The sequence below is a fragment of the Camelina sativa genome, chromosome 10, assembly GCF_030686135.1.
Source record: "Camelina sativa cultivar CO46 ecotype springtype chromosome 10, ASM3068613v1".
NCBI classification, from domain to species: Eukaryota; Viridiplantae; Streptophyta; class Magnoliopsida; order Brassicales; family Brassicaceae; genus Camelina; species Camelina sativa.
In genome coordinates this window covers 12,035,655-12,045,103 of record NC_141889.1, presented here as the reverse complement: position 1 = coordinate 12,045,103, position 9,449 = coordinate 12,035,655, and positions in this window count along the sequence as shown.

The following is a 9,449-nucleotide window of genomic DNA, read 5'->3' as shown; positions in this document are numbered from 1 at the left end:
ATTTTGTTTCTGGAACATGAAAACGGCAGCTTTAACAAAGAGAACTTGGAGTATTTTGACCTGTAGATACATCAAATCTTGTAACATATACAGTTTAATATATCTCTGTAAATGAATGAATAATTTTGAGAATTCAGATACTTTCTTAATTTATAGAGGTATTAGTTTATCAATTTATATATCTTTTTTAAAAAAAATCTTATTTAAAAACCTCTTTTTTGGTTATAATCTATATATTTTTTATAACACTTACGTGTAATAAAGCAAATATAATCATTCAACGATTGTTGATGCAATTTAAGAAGACATTATCAGATTTTTCTATGCAATAGAGAATATTAGAGATGGTTGACACAAAAAAAAAGAAAATAAATAAATAAAGAGGTTCAAAACCATTTAAATGTTTGATTTCATTTCACAATTGCATTTTTCTTTTTTTTTCTTTCTTGTTAATTTCTAGCAACCTTTTTTTAAAGAACGTTTTGGACCAAATTTTTTAAAAGAACGTTTTGAACCAAAGTCCGTAGTTTCACTATGTTTAACTATGTTTCTATTACCAGAAAAGTTAGAGACCCCTCCAAAGCAAAGCTAATCCTCCAATCCAACATGCACCACAATACGTTAATTTGTTAAAACATTAGTGATTAGTCTAGTCTTACCACGTATGAGTACTACAATTTAATTTTCTTTCAATAAATTTTTAAAATATAACATCACAATCTACACAATGTGGTAAGTTAACTAATTAAAAAAAAAAAAACTTCACTGTTAAGCCAGTAGAAAATTTTTGGTAGAAATAAATATGAAAAGAGGTGATCTCTCCCTCAGCATCACATCGTGAGCACTTGAGAATGCGCCACAGGTATACTTCTTTATACATATTTATTTTGGAGCACTCTTGGTGAGAAGAATCCAATCAGTGTCTTATTTATAACAAAAAAATCACTTTGGACTAATATTAAGTAAGCTTGAAAAATATGTATCACTACACGTTAACTAGCAAATGATCCACCTGAACGCCTAATCGAAATTTGGGCGTTTTTAGACAGTTCAGGAGTTTACACTATAAACTAATATATATCTGATATTATATACATAATTATACAAAATATGTATAAGAATAATAAATATTTTAAATTAAAAACAAAACAATAGATAAAAATATTATTTCAATTCATTTTAAATAATATATTAAACATTTATAATTATGTTTATAGAAATAAACCTTATTAATTTTAAATTTGTGCAATTAAAACTTTTTAAAAATACACGAAAATGATGATACTACAATTTTATGCAGCCAAAGCAGCCGTCTAGGCGGTGCTATAGCGCCTAGCGCCTAGACGGAATGGAGGCGAACGCCTAGAACGCTTTTTCGAACACTGATTATAATAAAAATATTGAAATAATAGTATGAGGGTTTTGGTTATAATAAAAAATACAAACAACAAACAAAAATCAATACAATAAAAGAAGGATATGGCATTTATGTTAAATTATTTAACCAATTAGATTATAGCATTAATACATGTCAGCAGCTGGTGTTGATACATCAGTTAAATTCTTTAACCAATTAGATTATAACATAAATACATGTCAACTATTTTTACTTTTATGTGGACAAAATAATAGGAAAACGAGAGAGAGGGAGCGTTTTAATCAATTGCTCGATTTCTTTCTTCTTCGTCGTCGTGATATAATGGTTCGACTGTGTTGTTGAATGCTCGTTTTCTTCTTCTTTTCATTGTGACCTCAAACCCAATGTTCGTAATGATCTATGATAAGCCACGATTGATCTGAAGCATGGGGATTTGAAAATATCTCGAAGGTTTTTGAAACTCAATGAATCTAGTGGAGGACGATCTTAAGATGTAGATTGGGGAGGATTTGATTAAGAAGCTTCGAAAAATGAACATGGACCAGATTCGACTAGACGAATCTATCGAGGTTTGAATTTTGAATGTTTTCTTGATGTTTGGCTGAATCTGGGATAATTGTGAGATTGAAATTGTGGATTCTGATTCTACGAAGCTATCTTTGGTGTTTAGCTGAATTTTTGTAGATTGGGGATAGGATCTTGCTGGGTACATACATTAATCGCCATGTAAAAGTACCATAACCTATTGCTTTAGTTTGGTTTGGAGGCTGTTTAAGAATCTTCTTATCTCCGATCATTGCTTTTCATATGTTACTCTCATGATGTTTTTCTGTCCATTAAAAATAATGTTCTCTTCTCGTAATAAAGTTTATTTAAAGTCCATTTATATAACTTCTCTAGCTATTTTAAGTTTTTGCAATGCTTTGCTAAAAAGCTGCATATGATTTTTAGACAAATGCATTGAACTCATGCAATTCAAGTGGTATGAAGATGTTAAGAGTTTGAATATATTACATGAAATATTGTCTATAAATTGTATACGAAATTAAATGTAAACATGTAGAAAACTTAAAATATATTTATTGAGTAAAACTATATGTAACATGTATTTATTAATGTATGAATTGGTAATAATGTAGTAAAATAAAACTACTAAAATTGAAGCAAATAAAAAATTATTAATCATAAATCATTTTTAATTTGTATAAATTATACTTATATAGTAAATAAAATTACTTCAAAATTTTAATTTATGAAATCAAGAACTCAACTATCATATGATGATACAAATAATAATTATTTTTTATCAAAAAATTAATTAATTATGATATTAATTTGTGGAAAATATATACATAAATAATATAAAAAGAACAATAAAAATCATACTGCGCGTAGCGCGAGGTCTAACCTAATTATAATAATTAGACATCAAATCATGTAATTTTTAATGTAAATATATATATATATACATTTATAATAAACTCAAAAAAATGTACTTGAATGTTGTTATGTGTGGTAATTACTGTTTCAAATTCATTCATTTACATAATGCAATACTCTACAAATACAGTATGGCATTTATTAATTAGCAGCAACCAGACAACTAAAATTCAAATATATTTTTAATCTATTATAGATAAATATAGATAAAAACCTTACAACTAGTCCCTGATTAATCCCTGATTTAAATCTGATTTTTTCATTAATCGCTAGGCCCACCCTCACCGCCCGATTACCGCCTAGTGATTTATAAAACATAGATTTTAACACATTAAACCTTTTCATACTTTAATCATTTTCTGTATAAATTTCTTTTGACTATATGATTATAATAAATAATAATTACAATTAAATTGCAAATGTTTTCCTTATTAATTGCACATATTTTCTTACTGAAATTAGTAATTTAATAGATAAATTTCTTATTATAATTAGTGATATAATAGATTACTTTTGGTTTTATATATTTTCAAAAATATTAATTGTAATTCTTTTATTTTTAAGTTTTTTATAATTTTCCTATAATTATTAAATAAATTTCTTTTTCGCACATGTCAAGATATTATCAATATATTTGACATACGTCGCGATTATATAAATTACTAACTTTCAAAACTAAAGTTTATATAATAAGATACATTGTTTTCTTGTAGTGTGATTCAGCAGAAGCCAATTCATGTGACTCTGGTTGTAGCGGAGGACTAATGAACAACGCTTTTGAGTACGCTTTCAAAGCTGATGGTCTTATGAAGGAAAAAGAATATCCCTATACAGGATGTGATCATTTCGCATGCAAGTTCGATAAGAGCAAGATCGCTACGAGCGTGTTTAACTTCATCCTTGTCTCTGCTGATGAAGATCAGGTCGATGGTAATCTTGTCAAGCACGGACCTCTTATAAATTTAGATTTCTATATTTATGAGATCTATATCTCCCAAAGATCATCTAGATTTGATCTAATTCAACTATGAACACTTTTTTAGAGAAGAATAAACATTAACTTTGATCCATTGCTTGATTATTCTAGATGATCGATCCAAGTCTTAAGAAATTGATTCTCTCTTCCCTTACTCCTTATTGCTTTCACGTGATCTTTGATGAAGAAGAACACTAATCCCTTTTTCTGATGTGTATTTAGTTTAGTAGTGTTTCTCATGTTATGAGAACACAACCTTTGCAGTAACGATTCAACAGCCACACACATATATACATGTATATACAATCACTTTTTTGAAGAATTATACTGGTTCGTAATAGCACCCCTTCATAATGTATAGACATAACATATATATGTATATATATAAATCATATAATAAAATTAAGAGAAGGGAAGACGGTTATCAATACACCCAAATTCTAATACATTAATCGCAACTGATGCATCACGGTGTCATCTTTAATATTAGAATCCACAATATTAAATATAAACTTGAACTTTATTATTAAACCACATAGGCCACATAGAATATAAAATATTTCTAAATTCACCCACTTGGCCTTTGTGTCAACTTAATGGTTTAATAACTTTAATGTGCACTTTAATATCAAGTTCTCTTAACCTTTAATGACTTAAATAAAATCAAACTGATCGAATCATGGCGGTCATACGTCATTGTACGACATGCTCCCTTCCATGTATCACAAATCAATTCCAATTTTATATTATTTTTTATATTGAGAATAACCTTAATTCTCAAAATAGTTATGTTATCTATAAACCATAAATGTGTACACATACTTGAATGATAACATCTATATATAAAATTTGGAGATATTTATGAATAAATCCTGAAGTTCATACATATTTACAAGCATGCCACTGACATTAAATAATTAATTTAATAAACAAATTAACTATACTTATATTTGATTTTTTTTATTATAGCAACTAAGTATTTTAAAAGGTACCAAACACAATTGCAAATGTATACAGATTTTATTTCCTTATTTTATAAGGAGGTGAATGAAGAAGTTCACCCCTAGAAGTAAACCCGTGAATCCAAGTATTGTTTTTTACTTGATAAAAATTTTAAAAATTGATTTGATAAAAAAGTGAGTTTTAGTCTCACGTACTATATTTTACTTTCACTGGTTTCATATGATGAGTTTTGCAGATTAAAAATCTTTAAACATGTTGTATGATCCGCCTAAAATGGTGGGTTTGGACTATAGAACCAACACTAAAATTATTAGTTTATTTCATATACTATAGATTTGCAGTCATAGTTTGGAAAATTAACTTATAAATTATTTAGTATTAAAATATTACACATACTTCTTAATATTCCAAAAAATAAAAAAATTGTATACACATAAAAATATACACTAGCATACCACATAGACATATACCTCTGTTTAATTATAGAAAACAAAATTAAGTGTTTTAAAATTTTATATTCTATCTAATAACAAATATAATATAATTAGGTTCTAAATTGTATAAAACGATAAGAAGAAGAAGAAAAAACATTATAAACAAAATTATAAATGAGAATTTATTATAAATACCCTTTTTGAGATACCTATTTTCAAAATACCTCTTTTTGAACATTTTCATTTTTACTCTCTTTTACACAATTACAATGTGTTAAATTAATTCTTAGAATCTTTTTTTTTAGGTTTGGATTCTCAATTTTATGTTTAGGGTGTAGTTTTTAATTAGATAAAAGTTAATAATTGAGAATTTGAAAAATAAATATATTAAAATATATTATTTAAAATACAATAATTTATAATTTAGTCTCGCGGTGTACCGCGAGTGAAAACCTAGTGGTGAATAAAAAAACAGACACTCTACGTTTCCGCACTTCTTCTTTGACATATAGGCAATTAATCTCCATATGTTTAGCACCTTTTGAGTACTTGTCATTCTTTAAAAAGAAGACAGCTGCAGGATTATCACAATAAATTCTCAGTGGCTTCTCTATGTTGTCGACAATCTGAAGCCCTGAGATAAAGTTCCATAGCCACAATGAATAAATTGTGGCCTCAAAGCATGCCACAAATTCGGCCTCCATAGTGGAAGAAGCAATGACAGACTGCTTTCAATTTTCCATGATATTTCTCCTTTAGCTAACAAGAACAAATATCCAAACGTCAATTCCTACTATCAACGCATCTGACATAGTCTGAATCTGAATATCCAATGACCTCGAGTTCATTCGATCTCCTGTATGTAAGCATGAACTCTTTGTTGCCTTGCAAGTAACTGAGAACCTTCTTGCAACCTTCCAGTGATCCATTCCGGGATTACTTTGATATCGACCCAACATACCAATCAACAAAACTGAAATCTGGTCGAGTACATGTCTGAACATAGGTCAAAATCCCAACCACTTATGCATACAGAATTCTTTCCATTTCTTTATGTTCCAATTTATTTCTTGGACATTGCATTTTATTGAACTTTTCCCCTTTCTGAATTAGAATTTTACCACCAAAGCATTCACTCATTCTATATATCTCTAAGACCTTATTGATATATCCTTTCTAAGACAAACTTAGTAATCCTCGTGATCTATCTCGAATTATTTCTATTATGATCACATAAGATGCCTCACCCATATCTTTCATTTCAAAGTTCTTAGATAGATACTTCTCTATGTCATGTAGCATATCCATATCATTCGTAGCAAGCAAAATATCATCAACATATAAGAAAAATTACAAACTTGCTTCTAGTGACCTTTATGTAGATGCATCGGTCAACGATAACCTCTACAAACCCATATAATGTAATGGTATCATTAAACTTTAAATACCATTGTCTTGAAGTTGTTTAAGTCCATATATTGACATTTTCAGCTTACACACCAGATGTTCATTTAATGTAGCCACAAAACCCCAAAACATGTAACCAGCGACTATAAGCTGTAGATTCTCGACGGATGTTCTCCTCCGTGGGCTGAGTTAGAGTTGCACCTTGGCAGTGACAAAGATTGGAATAGGCCTCCTTTGTTTTATTTTTGTTAAATCTCCTAGATGATCACGGCTTAAAACATTGAGTTCTTTGAGCTTTTTTGAGAAACGGAAAATTGCAAAGTAGAGTGGTAAAGCCGCGCAGTGCTATCCCAATACTCCTTAATCATAGGCTTAAACCCGGGGTCATGGATCAAGGCATTTGTGAATTTAAGCGGCTTATGTGGGCGTGGTATGTCTCCTCCGATCCTATCTTAATACGGCAGCGGAGATGGTCAGAGCAGCCACCAGGCTCAAAAACTCCATAAGATTGCTGATATGTGTGAATCGAAACAGCATTGACAAGCACCCTATCAACCTTCTTACATATTAGCCCTTCCTCTCGTTTGTTACACCAAGTAAAGGGAGGTCATGAGCCTACATATCAGTGAAAGAGCAGTAGCTAACAACCTCTTGAAAATCTCGCATACGAGGGGAAAAAGGTAGACCATGGTCGTAGAAAGAATGCTCATCACCTTCTAGTATCTCATTAAAATCTCCATACATCATCTATGGTTTACTGCGAACTATAGACGAATCCTGATAGTTCTTCAGATCATCCCATAAGAACTTCCGCTCCTCTACAATATTCAAATCATAAACAAAAGATACAAAGAACTCCTCCTCCATACCATCAAGCAAAACTGAGCAAGTGATTATTGAGCACTCGTAAAAATGGTGTAACCCGCACATGTGGACTCCATACAACCCAAATACGACCATGTCGATGGGAAGAGTAATTTGACAAGTACTACCAGTCCGGGAAGACAGATTGGATAATGCTAGCAGCTTTACCCTACTTCACTCTTGTCTCAAGCAAGCAACCAAAAAGAAACTTTTCATGTTGAATCCATTTTCGAACAACATAATGTTTAGACATTTTGTTGAAACCACGAACATTCCAGAAGAAGCTCGACATAATTATTGGATGGAGGGTCTCCTACTCTGAGCTGGAATAGAAGGATTGTAACCAAGTTTAGAAGAATCTTTGTAACCAAGTTTAGAAGAATCCTGGGAGACTAAAGCATGTGTTTACCGTAGGAACCACGTTACGCGCAGGGTCTGCCTCGGTGGAGGGAACTTCACCCTCAGAGACATCATCATTTACCGTCTCTTGCATGACTCTCTGCCCAATTGCCTCGTCCTACTGTTCCTATTTCACCTTGTCCTCCTCTGTCCCGCTAAGAACTGAGTATGTATTTGACAAGAGTGAGCCATATCCAAGTTTCAGACCTACTGCTATTTTTCCAGGACTGTTAGTTGGCTTGTTTTTTGTGTTTTAGGAGTGATCCAGCCTTGATAATTTTCTTGGTCCCTTCCTGCACTGGCACTGGTACCATTGCAAAGTTTCCTAACCCTCGGTCTTTCTCCTTATTCGACAAATCAGCACCCGCAGGAACCACCTCAAATGTCTCATTGACCCGTTTAGAGGGGGGAATCTCAGGAAGCTTTGCTTCAACTATGAAAGCGGACTACAAATGGCCCCATTTCTTGCACTTGTGACATTGGGGAGGCAGTCATGGGTAAGAGTACTTTATCACCACATCCAATTCTCCCTCTTCTTCACCAGCCAGATGGTACTCCTCTGGTAGTGGCTTAGTAAGGTCTGCTTCTACTAGTATTTGGGCTTCCTCGAACCTAGTACACACCTCAGTTTTTGGGTGTAACCGTATTTGCTTATCCACTGCACGTGACAAAAACTCCAGCCCTTTATCCGTGAACAAAAAGGGAGGAATATTCTTCAACACCATCCATAAAGGAACAGACTTCATAGCAGGTTGCGCCTCCTCTGCAAAGGGGTTCCATTTTGACATAAGCATAGGTATCCCCACTAGATTCCACATACCTTTATTAAGTATTCGATGTCGCATACCCTCATTGCGAATCCGAAATTTAACAGTCGTGTCGTTAACAGAGAACACATCAATGAGTGAAGATTTGTCCCCCAACCGTCGTATCTTATTCACCATCATATGGATTTTTCCGACTTGTGGAGCTGAAGCGTTGAGGAATTTCCCAATTAGAAAATCTTCCCAAAGCGGCTTAGCATCCACAAATACATCCTTAGGTACCACCACTCGATGTTTGCCATCAATTTCCGAAACCAGAAAGTCTTGCTTAGTGAACTTATTTGTCTGAACCGCCTTCACCCATAACCTCTGATCAATTGTATCCGTTGTCTTCGGTGTTGAAGCAAAAATAGTAGAGACCTCATCCGCAGAAATAGATCCCTCGAACATTGGAGAGTGCACTATCATAGTTGAACTTGTCAGAGAATCATCAGAAACACTTTCCCGTTTATCCCCGATGCAAACAGCGGTAAAAGCGACAGATCCACCGACGGCATCAAACTTGTGAGCCAAACAAAAAAAACCCTAAATCGCCTTTGGAGTCGCACGCCACAGTAATGATATTTAGGATAGGAATCTTAGAGTTTTTATAATTTACCTCTACGATTGAATCTTAGAGTTCCATTGGAGCAGCTTTAATTATCCAATGTCACGTTCTCTTGACTCTATGTGGTAAAATTAAAAGGCTAATATCTCAACAAGAAGTTGTCTACATAATTCAAAAACAACCACTTGTTTGAATTTTTATTTCTTTTTTTCCTTAA